This window comes from Schistocerca nitens, chromosome 2, assembly GCF_023898315.1.
Source record: "Schistocerca nitens isolate TAMUIC-IGC-003100 chromosome 2, iqSchNite1.1, whole genome shotgun sequence".
NCBI classification, from domain to species: domain Eukaryota; kingdom Metazoa; phylum Arthropoda; class Insecta; order Orthoptera; family Acrididae; genus Schistocerca; species Schistocerca nitens.
In genome coordinates, this window is record NC_064615.1 from 1,163,740,016 (window position 1) to 1,163,757,590 (window position 17,575).

Here is a 17,575-nt window from a genome sequence, read left to right on the forward strand (position 1 = left end):
CCAAGACGTGCTCAAGAAGGAACATCTTCTTTATAAATCTTCTTAATACATTAAACAATGCAAAATCCATGAGGGAATGTGACAATATTATGAGAAGGATAGTTGCTACTCGCCATACAGCGGAGATGTTGCTGAGGCCTCAGCAGCCAGAGAATGTAATCATGTGTGTATGAGTTGCGTTTGGTGTGTGTGTGTGTGTGTGTGTGTGTGTGTGTGTGTGTGTGTGTGTGTGTTAGTGTTCTTACCTAGTTACAGTTATTTTGAGTGCAGGTCCATCTTGATCATTTAAGCAATCGGATACAAGACTTGTGTAAAGTTTACGCCGATACTAAGCAAGGCGCAGAATTTTAGATAGTTGCAAGATAGAGCTAGGGAACTTCAGTGTCGCGCTAATTTACTGTAGTAGAAAGAAAGTCATGATGAACCGATAGGGTTAGAAGATTGTTAGTCATTTTCATGCGAACAACCACAAAAGTGTCAAGTGTCATTTTGGTTCCACGTGACTACCATTTGTGATGTGGCAAACATCCCACCGATAATCAATTTGTTCCCACACTCGTTGCAGCAAATCGGGCATAGCCTGTAAACAGTCAGTCTCATCGAAGTTCTTGTGTCAAGAGTAAATTGTAGGCCTGCTTGGAGGTTCTTTAGCATATTTGGTGAAAAATTTATGTCGAACAGTTGTTGCAGAGTTCCTTTCTTGAAATCAAAACACACCAGTGAAAGTAGCCATTTTAGGTGTGCACTACACTGGCGCTCCTGGTGTCAGAATGGGATACCGTTCACTATGTGAAACAATGTTGAAGTTGAAACTTCCTGGCAGATTAAAACTGTGTGCCCGACCGAGACTCGAACTCGGGACCTTTGCCTTTCGCGGGCAAGCGCTCTACCAGAAGTAAAGCTGTGAGTGCCGGGCGTGAGTCGTGCTTCGGTAGCTCAATTGGTAGAGCGCTTGCCCGCGAAAGGCAAAGGTCCCGAGTTCGAGTCTCGGTCGGGCACACAGTTTTAATCTGCCAGGAAGTTTCATATCAGCGCACACTCCGCTGCAGAGTGAAAATCTCATTCTGGAATGTTGAAGTTGTTTGCCACAAAATGACACATCTACGGACTCTGTAAGTTATCTTAATAATTAACTATATCATTCCAAAGTTGTTTTGACTCATCCTGTACCTGGATGGAAGACCATTCGCAAGAGATTGTCTCTATTACACCTAGCACCTTTGGCGACTTAGGTCAAGTGTCATGAGAAATACATCGTATGAGTTTTGCTGATAAGAGAAGATTTCTTATTGACTCTGAAAACACTTAATCTGGATCCTTTTCTCATGAATATGATGTGAGCTGCACCTATAGTCTAGCACAGTAGCTCAGCATGTTCGGGCATAGGGTTAGCTGCCCTCTGTAATAAAAAAACTGAGTTAATGGATCAACGATAAACTTGAACAAGCGTCACGGGACGTCCGCCCCGAACGAATATAGTGAGAACAAAAAAAAGGGGGGAGGGATTGCGTCTTTGATTATTGATGGTTCGAATACCGCCACCGCTAAAATTTTGAATGCAAATTATCATGGATAGTCGGCTCTCAGCCGTGGCAGCGTGCGGAACTGCCCCGCGCGCCAGCCTGCGCTCCGCTCTCGGCGTTGTTTACTTCCGCGTCGCAGTATTGTTTTTAAGAGTGCGCTACTACCGTACATCATGGCGCACACTTACCGCTGTGCTACGATCAAAGTAACGTTTCAGGCCGAACATTTACGACCCAGAGCCTTTGTAGTTGAACAGTTTATAAGAGAGGGTTTGGTTTCAACCCTCTGGATGTGATCGGAATTCATTTTCCCATCACAGGAAGTGTTGTATACATCAAGACGTCAATGGAAGCGCTTTGTGCTGAAGTTGTCCAGCGACATGCCACTTAACTAAAACTTAAAACACTCTGATGGACATGTGGGTGCAATGACATGTGGGCCTTGCGGGATTCGATCTCCAAACTCTGCCGCTGTTTGAGCTCCCATTCTAGATACCTCAAGAAGTGGTCAATGCCGCTTTCCAGCCACATGGAAATGTGGCTGGGGTCAGAGCAATGATGACATCAAAAGCAGACTAGCACTGGCAAAAAGGGCATCCTGCCCAAGCGAAGTATACTAGTATCAAACATAAGCCTTAATTTGAGAAAGAAATTTCTGAGAATGTACATTTGGGGATCAGCACTGTATGGTAGTGAAACATGGACCGTGGGAAAACCAGAAAACAAGAGAATCAAAGCATTTGAGATGTGGAGCTATGGAAGAATGTTGAAAATTAGGTGGACTGATAAGGTAAGGAATGAGGGCATTCTCCAGAGAATCAGCGGGGAAAGGAATATATGGAAAACACTAAAAAGTAGAAGGGACAGGGTGGTAGAACATCTAAGACATCAGGGAATAACTTATTTGATACCAGAGGGAGCTGTAGGAGGTAAAAATGGTAGAGGGAGAAAGAGATTGAAATACCTCTAGCAAATAATTGAGGAGGATGTAGGTTGCAAGTGCTACTCCGAGATGAGGAAATCGTGGTGGGCTGCATCAAACTAGTTAGAAGACCAATGACTCAAAACTCATGGGAGTAAGCAATCTGGAAAAATTTCAAGAGCTGCTTCATGTGTAATAAATCATGTTATTTTGCTAGACAGTGTCTGCTAGGTCACGGAAAAGTTAACGGAAGATGGTGCTTTCGTAAGTGGGGTTGGAGAAGTTGAGCAGGTTGACCGCATGTGGCTTGCAAAGAGTTACGCAGAGTTAATAACTCCTCTCTCCCCTTTATTTGTGCTGCTTGAAGCATGAACTGGTTTGTGGACTGCTGGATTCCGGCAGTAATATTCCTTATTGAATTACTCTTGGTATAACATGAATCAGCATATTTCTAAACTTCAAAATTAATGGCCAGACCTTGCCCTTGTTAGGCGAGGAACAAAATAATTTAAGAGTTCGGCAATTCTCATGTTTGGTCAGGATACTGTTGCCAAACAGCTGTCTGATGAATTATCGTCGGGTTGTGATTTTATAGACGAGTCAGGTTGTGCTTTAGACTACTCTGAGAAAGTTCATCCTAAAGGAGAGTGTCAGTTGTGTGGTCATGGCCAACATTCTGCCATTAATAATGTGGACTCAACTGATTTCCTGTTTGATATTGGACATTCAGGCAAATGTACCCTAGTTGTTATTACATTGGCTAGATCAGTTTCCCGAAGTGCTGACAGGCCAGTTGGGAGTTACGGATAAGGTTGAGTACAAGATCCAACTCACTGACCAGACCCCAGTGCACCTGTCTCCCTACCATTCGTTGCCACCCAAGATCCTAGAACTACGCAAATTGTTGACAAGTTGCTTGCAGAAGGAGAAATTGGACCATCACTGTACGTCTCACCAATGTTTTTGCTTCCAAAGGGGAACGGTGAAGGGGATAGGCCTCTGATTGACTACAGTGTTTTAAATCAGGAGGTCATTCTGGAGTTGGTGCCCTTTCCTTATCTTCACACATTTTATGTGGTATGTAGAGTGTGCTATTTCACTGTTTTGGACCTTAACCAAGCTTACCATCAAAAGCTTTTACCCAAAGAGTCAAAACCTTTGGCTACCTACACAGTATAGTGGACAGCTGCTAATGGTCATTTCTTTGGCATTTTCAATCAGTCTTGAGGCTGAAAACGTGCACAGTCCACTGCAGTGGGCAATACCTACTGGTGTTGTATCTCACATGCATTTGTGGCCTCATGAGTTATTGAAAAAGGTCACAGAAGTGACCACTGAAAGATGTCCACTGCAGTGAAAATCATATGCCACAGTGCTAAGACTACTATGAAAATCAAAGAGCACCTGATAAGGCCATCTCTAAATTCCAGTGATAGGAAGTTGATCCACCAGTGTCAGGAATGCCAGTCAGCAAAGATAAACCCCAATATTCATTCATGGTTATTGCACTCTAGTTGGAAAGAGAGGCCAGTGGATAAATTTTTTGTGAACTATTTAGGGCCGCTTCCTCAAACTAAGGGTGGCAATAAGTACATCTTGGTAGTGGATGCACTTACTTGCTTTATCTGGCTTGTCCAAAGTAGGGGAACAACAACCTCTCTAACCATTGATCAATTGGATAAAATATTCTCGTTCTATGGTGCCGCACAGGTACCAGCCAGCAACAATGCTGCTACTTTTATCTGTTATCTGTTTGCCAAACATGTTAATCAGAATCTTAAATCAGCTCTTATTATCTATCGCAGTCACTCTCAGAGTGGCTGGGACAAGTCTCTGGCTCAATTTTGTTGTCAATTCTGTGGTGTATGAAGCTGATAAGACTACTCTTGCGAAACTGGTGATTCCTTATCTAATTAACTTTCCAATTTCCAATCTTTGGTCCATCAACGATCTCTTGGCAAAGAATATTGATGCTGATATCACTGAGAACAACTGGAGCAAGGTGATACACACATTCTCTTCTGACACAGGAAAGAGGCTCATAGATATGAAGAGGGTAGGCAGTCTGTCTCATTAAGGGTCCGTGACTGGGTTTTTATATAGGATTTTTGGGCTCACAGCAAGGGTGCCACTGAGCTCACTGCTACACTCCTGTCCACTTTGTTGATCCATATGAGGTTCTGGAGATGCACACTCAAATATGTCTCATGGTTAAAAATGTCACTAACAGTAAAATACATCAATTGCATGTTAGACGAGTGAAGATGAGCGCCTTGGGTGAGAGTTGCCTGGCAATCAAAGGTGGTTGAAAAGGAAGGGTACCTTTCTGTGTATCCCCCCACCCATTTTGACTTTTACATGTGAGGAGGGGGGGGGGGGGGGAGTGAGAAGGATTGAGCCATGTACATGATCAATTCCTCACTGACAGCGCAGGGCTACACCTTGGGCAGTCACTAAGCAACCTTTCCTGGTGTCTTGCAAGAGGGCATGCTCAACCAACCACAGTGACTTGACACTGAACTGCTTGGGCTCTTTGTCAGTTCCATCTTGCTGCTAGCTGGAGAAGGAAGTTCCTCAGCAGCTATAACTGGTCATTCTGTGCAAACTGTCAAAGGTTTCAAGGTATTCTCCCATCTTGTAAGCGGGTCTCGGATTGCTAAGCTCACTTCTCTAAGAGACATGACACACAAGTTCCAACACAGCCCTGGTCTGCCTTTGTGTTTGGTCCATGGGTATATGGAAGGAATGGAGCAGCGGACACACGTGGATTTGCTTGGTGAGAATCTTGCTTGGTCCTGTGGCATGCTTATTCTCAGTGTCTAAGTGCACCCCCTTCCAATGGAGATGTACCAGTAGTGGCGTTGTTCGGTTCTCTTGCAAACATGCGACTGCAGCACTTGCCTTTTGGTCTTTATGAGTTCAACAAGTATCTGCCACATGTTGTAATGCAGGAGTAAGCTCAAGTTCCCTCATGATATTCCCCTGGCAAAGAAAGATTTGACATAAATCTGCATATCTACAGCTGGAGTTATGAAAGGGAATGGAGGGTGAGTATCAGTTTCTCTAGCCAAACAGTCAGCCAGGACCCAGAGAAAGAAGACTGAGCAAGCACCACAGCCAAGGGAGGACATTAGGTCGTGGGTAGCAGAGACCAAAGGATGACGAGAGTAGCAGGCTGCCTGTTAAGTCAGTATATTATTATTATTATTATTATTATTATTATTATTATTATTATTATTTACATTTTATGGCCTTCATTGGATCACTCTAGCCAACTTCATAAAAAGAATTATTCAGTTTCCTGTCAGCCCAGTACTTCTTCACTCTCTCAGATCTCATCCTTCTTTCTTCATCGGAAACCACCCTTCCTATTGTCTGTTTGTTGATTCTTATTTGCATTCTGGTTTGTTTGTCTGTGAGTTTCCTGATTTTGCATTTCGTTTCTTAGGTCTTCCAACGTAATCTGTAGCTCATCCATATCTTCCGTGATTTCTGTTATCCACTTAATGTTGCACTTACTATTCCACAATTTTTCTATTATTCTCCTGGTGATCTTGTTCTCTGGTGTCCTGATTAGACATCCAAAAAATGAAATGCATTTCTTCCTGATTGCACTCATTACTGGTTCTATTTCTTTTACACTGTTACATTTGTAGCTACTCTCCAGTGTTCATCTTTCTGATACAATTTGTTCTTGCACTTTCTGATTATTCTTCTCTCTATTTTGAGTATTTTGTCTATTTGTGCAGTGTTTGTTTTGAAGATGGTTTCACTTGTGTTTGTTATTTCTGGTTGATTGACTCTTTTGTAGTGTTTTAATTTTGTTGCTATTGACAGGCTCTTTTTGTTGTAGGTGTTCTTGGTGATATACCTTGCTCTAGTCAATTTGTTTATTCTGTTATTCCATGTTGGCTTTTCATTGAGGTTATATGTTATGATTTCTCCCAGATATTTACATTTATGTACAATTTTCATTTCTTGGGTTCCTATGGCAATTTTGTTTATAAGTGGTGGGTAAGTTAACATGACTGTTTTTTCAAAGGATATTCCAAGACCAATTTTCTGTGCTATTTCCTGTAGTTTTTGTTTGGTTTCCTGAATACTGTTGGACAAGAGAGCAAGGTCATCAGCAAATCCTAGACAATTTAAACATATGTTGTCTTTGGATCTTCCAATTTGGATGTTCTTTGGGTTAGCCTTGTACCATTCCCTCATTATGTATTCTAAAGCACAGTTGAACAGCAGGGGTGCCAAGCAATCTCCTTGTCCTAAACCTGTTTTTATGGTGAATGGCTCAGAGAGTTCTCCCCCTGAACTTGACTTTTGATACAGTGTTGTTTAAGGTGAGTACTATCAATTTGATTAATTTTGTGTGGAGCCTGAAATTTCTTAAGCTTTTCAACACTGAAGGTCTACGAATACAGTCATATGCTTTTTAACGTCCGCAAAGGTTATTACAAGAGGTTTATTTCGTTTCTTGTACGAGGGTGAGTCAAATGAAAACCTTAAATTTTTTTTAAAAAATACTATTTATTTTTGCAGAAGTGGTATAAAGCTGTATCACTTTTCAACATAATCTCCCCCACGCTCAATGCGAGTCCTCCAGTGCTTAAAAAGTGCATAAATTCCTTTAGAAAAAAATTCTTTTGGTAGTCTGCGCAACCACTCATGCACCACATGGCGTACCTCTTCATCAGAACTGAAATTCTTTCCTCCCATTGCGTCTTTGAGTGGTCCAGACATATGGAAATGACTTGGGGGCAAGGTCTGGTGCATATGGTGGATGAGGAAGACACTCAAAATGCAGGTATGTGATTGCTGCAACTGTTGTATGGGCAGTGTGGGGCCTTGCATTGGCATGTTGCAAAAGGACACCTACTGACAGCAATCCACGTCGCTTTGATTTGATTGCAGGCCACAGATGATTTTTTGGGAGATGATTTTTTAGATCTGTGTATGAGGCACTGGTGGCAGTGGTCCCTCTAGGCATGTAATGCTCCAAAATGATGCCCTTTTATCCCAAAAGAGAGTCAATATAACCTTCCCCACCATTCTTTGCTCGCTCTCTTCGTTTCCAGTTGGTGGAAGTGAACCCAGGTTTCGTCCCCAGTAACGATTCTTGCAAGGAAGCCATCACCTTCTTGTTCAGAATGGCAAAGAAGCTCTTCACAAGCATAAACATGTCATTCTCTGATTTCAGGAGTCAGTTGCCGTGGCACCCATCTTGCAGACTCTTTGTGAAACTGGAGCACATCGTGCACAATCTGGTGTGCTGACCCATGACTAATCTGTAAACATGCTGCAATGTCATTCAGTGTCACTCGGCAGTTTTCCTTCACTATGGCTTCAACTGCTGCAATGTTCCGTGGAGTCACAACTCGTTGTGCCTGATCTGGACGAGGATCATCTTCCACTGAAGTCACACCATTTGCGAACTTCCTACTCCATTCGTAGACTTGCTGCTGTGACAAACATGCATCACCATACTGAACCTTCATTTGTTGATGAATTTCAATAGGTTTTACACCTTCACTACGCAAAAACTGAATAACAGAACGCTGTTCTTCCCTGGTGCATGTCGCAAGTGGGGCAGCCATCTTTATATTGATACTGTGACGGTATGCGTGCATCTGCACTATGCTGCCACCTACGGGCCATTCTGCACGCTGTTTGTAGCACGCTTACCAACTTACAGGATAATGGCGCGAAATTTCTATTTGTTATTACAAATTTAATGTTTTCATTTGACACACCCTCATAATAAGCTATGGCTAATTTTAAAGTGATGATCTGTTCTGCTCAGCTTCTCCAAGGCCTGAAGCCTCCTTGATATGCACCTAATTCTTCCTCTAGTTGCTCTTTGATCCTCTTGTATAGGATTCTGGAGAAAATCTTGTATGTGTAGTCTAAGAGAGAGATACCTCTGTAATTATCTGGGTTACTTTTATCTCCTTTTTGTGGAGTGGGTGGATTATGGCTGTGGTCCAAAGTTCGAGAAACTTATCTGATATCCAGATTTTTGTTAGGGCTATGTGTAAGAATGTTTGAACTGTATCACTGGCATATTTCCACATTTCTGCACAAATTTGGTCTTCTCCACATGCCTGATAATTTTTCATCTCTCTGAGTGCCATTTTCACCTCTTGGATTGTTGGAGGATTTATGAGATCAGGTGGTTTCTTGATAAGTGTGTCTGTATTAATTGCTAAACGTTCCTGGGGTTCTTCACTCAGTATATATTAAGACACTGTGGAGGAAGGCCTGGGTAACAAAATGGAGGGTCCTGGTAACAGCTAGCAGCTCTGCTGTGAACATGCTACATGATTCCAGCAATAAATTGTGCTCTAAGCCAGTAGGAGACCTGAAAGTGTATCCCAATTTATCTATCATCTTAGAACCATCAATGTAGAAGATGATAGCAAGGATAGAATGTACAAGATACTGGAAGACCATAGGGGGACAGAGACCTTAGGACACTGGAATAGGTCGGTCCTAATTCGTGGTCAAGGCACCATACAGGGGGAGGGGGGGGGGATGAGAGGAAATACATGGAGCCATTTCAGTGAGTGGCGATAGAGATCCCAACAGAAGGAAGTGAGACACATTCCACATTCCAACCGGCGATCCCACCTGTGGGCAGTGATCAGGAGGGAGACGTCCCTCACTTGTAAAGAGGACAGGATAAATGGGATGGTCACGGAATCTGCGAATGGCGACTGCATAAGAAACCAGGAATTAGCTTCAACATATTTGTAGAGCGGGAATCCCTGCTTCTGTGAGGAGTCTTTCAACAGGACTAGTGTGAAAGGCACTAATACCCAGACGCACCCAACAATGGTGAATGGGATAAAGTATTTTCAGAGTGGAAGGAGTCGCTGTGCCATAAACCTGACTTCCATATTCAAAGTTTCTTTAGTTTACGTCTATGGTCACAATCTTTTTTGTTTAGCAGATTACCGGTTTCAGTCTTTAATGACCTGTTAAACAAAAAAGATTGTTTTTCTTCGCGACGATGTCGCTGCTTGTGATTCCATATTCTAGTCTGAACAAGGCCAGAGTGTACAGAAAAGATGGACGAGTAGCATGGTCTGCACCCCAAGATGTGTGAGCCAGGAGGTAGAGAGCATTAAGCTTCCACATGCATGTAGTCTGTAGGTGGTGAATGTGTGGTAAGCATGTCAGGTTTTTATCAAAAATAACACGCAAGAAATGGGACTGTGCTGCAACATTGAGGAGCTGGTTGCCTACATAAAGTTCTGGATCGGGGTGTACTAAAATGTGATGGTGCCAGGCCATGTCGTATGCCTTATGTAGGTCAAAGAAGATCATGACATGTTGCTGATGCTTAGTAAAAGCCTGTCGGATTGTAGTTTCCAATCTAAGTAGTCAGTTAGAGATCGTCCTTCCCAGAAGCCACACTGATACAGGGACAAAAGGCCCTGAGATTCGAGTACCCAACATAATTGAAAGCTACCACCCCCTCAAGCAATTTACAAAATACATTCATCAGGCTAATTGGGTGGTAGCTGTAGAGAGACATTGGGTTCTTCCCAGGCTTAAGGACGGGGATAACTATACTGTCTCGCCATTGTGAGGGGAAGGCACCCTTGAGCCAAATGCAGCTGAAGACCCTGAGTAGATAGTGCCCTTGTGTAATTTCCAAGTGTTGGATCATCTGGCTCTGGATGGTATCCGGGCCTGGGGCAGTGTCATGTAAAGAGGTAGGAGCCTGCAAGAATTCCTATTCAGTGTCGGGTTCATTATAGGGTTCAGATCGGTGAGGGTTGAAACAGAGGGATGGGAGTGGGGGGGGGGGGGTCTGTTCGATCTGTGTTTGTGCTGGAGACAGATTGCAGAATAGGAAGGGGATGCCGATGCTGTTGCAAAGCATGTCGCGATGTGTTGGACCAATGGATCAGTAGACACAGCATCTTGCAGGATAAGGCCCTGGAGAGTTGACTGTCGCTGGCGGCCCAGAAGATTACAGAGCTCAGAACAAACCTGCGATGAAGAGCCATACATCTCCAGGGAGAAAACATAGCACTCTCAGTATTCCTTTTTACTGCACTTAATAAGGTAATGAGCCTTAGCATGGAGATGCTCAAAAGCAAGGAGGCTGGTCTGTGAAGCATGTCATTTTAATCACTGCAGCACACGTTGGCTGTACAGCGACTGCTACATCCTTGGTCTACCATGGTACCAGTCGACGAAGAGGGTGACGTGTGGATAGGGAGACAGTAGTGCCAGCAGCATGAAAAATAGTGGCACAGATGCCCTGTATGACCACATCAATGCAATTCAAAAGAGGTGTGTCAAAGTGCACAGCAGACGCATATAAATGCCAAGTGGCCTTGTGGAATGCCCAGCATGAGGGCCTGTTTGCCTGGTGGCTGCAGGGGAATGACAGAATCAACGGAAAGTGGTCACTATCACAAAGATGACTACAGGCAAGCCACAAGAGCAGGGGTGGAGATTGTGAGGTCAATAGCAGTAAAGGTTCCATTAGCGGCACTGATGTGTGTAGGGAAACAGTCATTGAGGAGAGACAAATCTAAGTATGTAGTAAGTTGGTCAAGCAGAAGATCCCTACCCGATCAAGTGGCACCCCTATTTTCATTCCTCAATGTCATGCAAGTTGACAGTATTCATGTCTGGCAGCCAATACTACAATTTGATATTACGCAGTTGGTAGTGGAGCGTTTATTACTATCAGAAACAGTTTACTTTGTATTGAAATTGAAGTAGATAGATCCTGTTAGTACTGATGGTGGTTATACTTAACAACTGGAATAAATTAATAACTGATTCAGTTTACTTATCCCCTGCCTGATAAATTCAGTTGCTCAATAGTTTAAAGAAAACTTGAGTCTCATTTCAAATAGGTAACCCGCTCATACAGATACAGCTAGTGACGACTTCACTCTATTCTCAATATGTTGGCAAAAATACATGTTTAAAGGCTGTGGTAGGCATAAAACATCATCCAAAATCTTATTAAATGGTTTCTCCAAAACATATTTTGAATAATCAGTTCAGGAGTGGAGACCATTTGAAGTGTAAATGGTTTCAAAAACATACTTTATCCCTTAGCAACAAATAATCCTGGACAAACACAGGGCATCTTGATGCATGTGGGGATTACCAGTAGTGACCCCGTGGTTGTTGTAACAAGGTTGAATACCTTAAGATTCAAATTGACCAAAAATAAACACAAAATAAATGTGGTTTGAAAGAGAGAAAAAATTTGGTAGACACCTTCCTGTGAGACACTCTCCACTCCCTATCTGACTGTGTAAGTGCAGACCAAATGTTTACATTTAAAGAAATACTATTCACAGCAATTGAGAGGTATATACCAAATAAATTAAGAGATGGTGCTGATACACCATGGTACAAAACAGGTCAGAACACTGTTGTGGAAGCAACAAGAAAGGCATGCCAAATTTAAAAAAATACAAAATCAAAGCTGGCAACATTTCACCATAGCTCGAAACTTAGTGCTAACTTCAGTGTGAGATGCTTCCAACAGTTCACAAAATGAAATCCAGCAGAAAATAAAAGAGTTTGGTTGTATGTAAAATACACCAACGGTGAAACACAATCATTGCCTAACTGTGCAACAGCAAAGGTAAAGTTAATGATAACAGTGCCACTAAAGCAGAGTTAGTAAACATGGCTTTCTCAAATTACTCCACCACAGAAGTTCAAGTACATATTCCACAATTCAAATCGAGAACTGTCAATGTGAGATGATGTGTGTAGAAAAGCAGCTTAAATCATGCTTTGCAGCCCACGAATAAATATTTCTTTATAAACCTATCCTTTCTATCACAAAAATTATTTAACAAAATTGCAGCCAAATAGCCATATGCAGTTACTTCGCTCAACATTTTACATTTACGTATTCATTTATAGATTTCACTCTTTTACTGCACAGTTCTATGTGATATCGTTACCAGGCTTCGTTACACATTTCACACACACATGTTGTGGTCGGGTCATGATAAGTTTTGTTTTTGCAAATTAGATGATGAAAACTGTGAGTAGAAAATCTAGTTACATGTCACAGTTCGAAGTTTGGTGCTGTCCACGAGCGGTTCATCATTGCTTCGGTACCACAGAACTCCGGCCATACTTTTTCTCGTTTATCCTCCCATGATCTTCAGTTGATTTCTGGAAGCCTTGGTGTGTGGCATCATATATCAAAGTTTGATGTCTTCAATTAGGAATGTCTCTCTCACTAGCAGGTACACTAGACTAGATCTTGTCGTCTTTGAGACATCTAGTGCTCTTTTTAGATAAGTCGATTTAACCTTTTCTAGTGTATCTAGATTTTTTCTGTCAGTTGGTCCCATATAACTTCCATCCCATAGGCCAGGATTTGCAATATTTTTGTGCTGAATAATTTCATGGCCGTTTCCAGACTGAGTAGGCGGATGTTTCTGATGTCATGTATTGCTATTATTGCTTGGGCTGCACATTCTGTTGTGTTTTGTGAAGCATTGGGCTGTTGGTTCTGTTGTATGTTTTGTGAAGCATTTGGCTGTTGGTTGCAACATCACCCCTAGGTATTTAAAGTCTGATGACATTTTTATTTTTTGTCCTCTACAGTTGATTTCCGCAATCTTGGGTGTTTTGTCTCCTTTTCTGAAAATCACAATTTCTGTTATGTTTATGTGTAGTTTGTGTTTACTGCGCCATTTGTCTATTTTCTCAATGATTTCCTGCAGCTTCTGTATGTGTGTTGAACGTAAGGCTATGATGTCAGTGTATATGTATACATCATCTTCATTTTCTCCAGTTTGCAGTACTTCTTCAGTGGCAAGAATGTACAGCAAGGGGCTCATTGGGTCATCCTGTAAGACCCCATTCAATTGCAGAATGAGATTCGAAAAAGAGAGGTTGTCTGATATTGTGATTAAGTTGTGTTCAAGGATTGACTTGATTATTCTTGCCCATACGCTATCTTCTCCCATTGTGTTTTCGGACTATGAGATCTCTTTCCAATAGGTCAAAGGCTTTGGTAAAGTCTATGAACACTGTGTAGAATATTTGTTTCTTTTGTAGCACTTTGTCGATGTTGTTTAGAAGCAGCTTGACTGCTGTAGTGTTGATCTTCCAGATCTGAAGCCCATTTGTCGTTCTGGGAGGTGACTGTCCACACAGGCTTTGATTTTTTGTGTAATTATCTTCAAAAACATCTTGAACTGAATATTTTCCAGAGCTATGCCTCTGTACTTGTTTGTGTCTGTTGGGTTGAAATTCTTCAAAGTTCCAGGCATGTGTTGAATGGTTTGATCCATGTGTGTTGGAGAGCCTCTTTCACATCTTTTATTTGTTCATTACATATATTATCGGGTCCTGTTTTTACATCTTCTTCGTTTAGAGGTTCCCACACATTGTCTTTTACCTTTGTCTGATGTTTCTCTTTCTTTGGGGGTGTTTTGATTCCTCGTTTGTTCAGTATCTTACTGAAGTGGTCTTCCCATTCCTTCGTGTCTATATTTGGTGTATGAGCCAGTATTCTTGGTCTTGCAGCTGTGTATGGGTCTTTCTCTGCTTCATCCGCTTCTCTTTTTTACCTCTCTTTCTATGTATTCTTTTTTTCTCTTCTATTAGTTTTTTTGTAGATTCTCCTCTCTTCTGCGTATAGTTTGCATATTTCCTCGTCACGCTGGTTTCTTAATCTGTTCTTAGAACAGTGTTCCTTTTGCTGTAGCATTCAGCATCAAACCATCTTTTGGCTGTCCTTGTTTTTGGGTTTGTTTGTATCACTGGTCTCCTATTTTGCCTGTTGCTTTTTCAAGGTCTTCTTCCTTTATTAAAGTTTCTTGTTTGTTCTTGCTGGTTTGTTAATTTTTCTTTATCTATTTTTCTTTGTGTGATTTGGTGGGTCTTTCTTGCTGGTGGTGACGTGACATTATTTTTATCTTCACTGGAATGAGCTTTCCTATAGGAGTGATGGAGTCATGCCATTGGTTTAATACGTCCTTTTATTTCTCCTCTTGTTAATGCGATGTCAATGCTGCTTTTCCCATTGCGGTATATATATATGTAGGTATCCGTCTATCGTTCAGTAGGGTGAAACCATCTTCTTCTAGGGTTTCAATGACTAGTCTTGTTTTATAGTCTCCGTGTCTATTCTGCAGTCGAGATCGCCTGCAGTAATGGTGGGTTTGCTGTCATATTGTTTGATGAGTGTGACTATTTCGTCAATATTTCTACAGCATTTGTGTGCAGTTTAAAATAGGCTGCAATTACATTTATGTTTGCTGCTTCTACTAGCATACTATTTTCTAGCTTTTTTTTTTTGGGGGGGGGGGTCATCCAGGGTTTCAGTAAGATAGATATTCCTCACATGGGTCGTCCTCTTTCTCCCTTCTCTGCCATTAGGTGAAAATTGTAGAAATCTTTGTGTTGCCAGTTGTCTATCAGGAAGGTTTCTGTTAGAATTACAAAAACCAATAATATAATAAATTTGAATTTCACAATAAAACATTTTTGGGAGTTTCACAGTGAAACCACCGAGTCATGATTTTCATGGCTAGATTATTTTTTTTTTTTTTTTTGTAAAATTCAGTGAAACAGTTCTTTGTTTTCATTAAAACATGCATCCACATACCAGGTTGATCTAATTTGATCGGTATTTTGGCAATATTACAGTGTGCAGATCTTTGAGACAGTCCTCTTCCTGGCTAATGAGATGCAGTGTCAAAGCACTTATCCGGTGCAACGAATGGCTTGAATCTGTTCTGCTCGATCCGAGACCTCTTGAGGTTAGAAGATAAAGATGCACCAACTAGGTCAGCAGTTACAGTGAGTCTAAACTGTCTTAAGGATATTTGCATGTGACTGCAATGTTCCTTATAAATGATTAAGACATTTGCAACAGTGACAAAAGTGCCAGAAAATTCTGTCACCACTTTTTCCTTTTTCTACCACTCTGATTTGTCTTACAAGTCTAATATAGGCATTGTAATCCTTTACAATTTCTGGACAACTTTCTACACAGGAACTTTACATTTCAGAGATGTGCTTGTTTTCAACACAGTGGAAATTTGAAAGAAACTTTACTGATTGCTGTGATACCCTGGCTGCTACATCAAAACTGGAATTCTCCCCAAAACACGTTCTTTTGATTCTCAAAGTATTTTGGGAACCCAACTCTCAGCTCTCCTTTTCCTCAGATCGAGCATGAGGGGTACAGGAGCAAATTAATTATCATGTACATCTTGTGATATTTTCCTGCAAATTATAAACTGAAGTGTTTTACAACTCGGGAATTGAAACACTTTTCTATATCCTGGCCAATTTTCCCAGTACAGGGCTGAAACTTGGCTTCTAACTTTCAGAATAGCTCTTGCTAAGATAATCCAGTAGCAGGGGCACCTTTAACAGTTTATCGTAGCCTTTCTCCCCTGTTTTCGGCAGCTGATCATTATCCACATTTATATGCCCCAGCAACCACAAAAATCTGTTCCAAGGCATGAGAACTGAAATATAGTGATTACAAAGAGCTGGGTAAGAAGACCAATAATCCCTATATGGAGGATATTTCTTGACAACCATTAATAAATTGATGGCATTAAATTTCTTCATTTTGCCAAGTTGTGGGTCTGTCCAGTAAATCATCACCAAGTAAGCAGCCAAATATGTCGATGGAGTTGGGTTTGTCAGGAAGTATATTTGGGCCATAATTATGTGAAAATTCAATAGTTTCTTATGTAAGTATCTCTTGCACCCATTCAATATGCTCCAGTAGTTCTCTGTTGTCATTACACACATCACCTTCACTTTCGACACCAACACTTTCACCCACATCCGCTCAAAGTTCAACTATGTTCTTTTCAGGTGAAGTTGTGACTGCTGATCAATTTTGTCACATCCACTTTTGATAGCCACAGCAGCTGACTCTGGATCACCTGGAATTTCAGTATGTTCGTTAGCACACCAGTGCTGAGGTAATGAATTATAAATCATTGGTTTCCTCTTGGCGGTGGTTTACTATCCATACTGACGCTCTATAAAGAAAAATGTCTGCATACAGACTTACCATATGAAAGTTGTTACATCCCGGAGATTTCAAACTGAAACCATCAGTATTTTTGTGAGAAATGAAACTACTACTAATAATTTATTACTAAAACATCTTCCAAAGACTGTTAAATGAAGCATAATAACAAAGCACTACCTGAAATTCCAAAGTCTGCTGTAGAGACGTCACAAATTGAGTGTGTAAGTAAGTTTGGGCTGCATGTCCCAGTAATCTGTGCAACACTACACTAAAAACACAGGTAACCTTCAATAATCACTTTTCTGCTGCAAGTAGCTGTCAGCACTGACGCTAGGTGTGAATAATCAGTGTGTGCGCTGTCTTCGAGATAAAAGCAGTGGTCCACATATAGAAGCAAAGTAAAAATACACTTTCAGGTTGAAACCACTGGGCTGGAAAGGGTCAAAAAAATAAACGTCTCTCATCCAGATTGTAAACCACTTAGGTTCCTTTCAGAGTACATTGATGCAATAGCTCCATACTGGACAATCATATACATCCACTAACTCAAAAGAAGGTTCATGGATCATGACTGGAAAGCTGCACAGATCACATTAATACTCAAGAAGGGAAATAGGAGTAATCCACTTAATTACACATCACTAACCTACATTTGCAGTACGACTTTGGAACGTATACTGCGTTTGAACATTATGCATTACTTTGAAGAAAACAGATTACTGATAAATAGCCAATATGCATTCAGAAAATATCTTTCTTCTGAAATAAAATTAGCTCTTTATTCTCGCGAAGTAAGGGATCTCAAACTGATATATTTTTATGTTTTCAGGACACCTCTTCCCCGTCCCTGACAAGCAACTTCTGATCAAATTGTGTGTCTACAAGGTATCATCTCAGTTGTGTGACTAGAGTCATAATTTCCTGTCAAAACATTGGAGTTTACAGTACCCGACAGAAAATAATCGAGTATATCAGAAGTAATATATGGTGCTCTCCCAGGAAGTGATATAGGTCCTCTGCTGTTCCTGATCTATATAAATGATTTGGGAGGCAATCTGAGCAGCTCTCTTAGGACTGTTGCAGATGATGCTGTCATTTACTATCTCGTAAAATCAT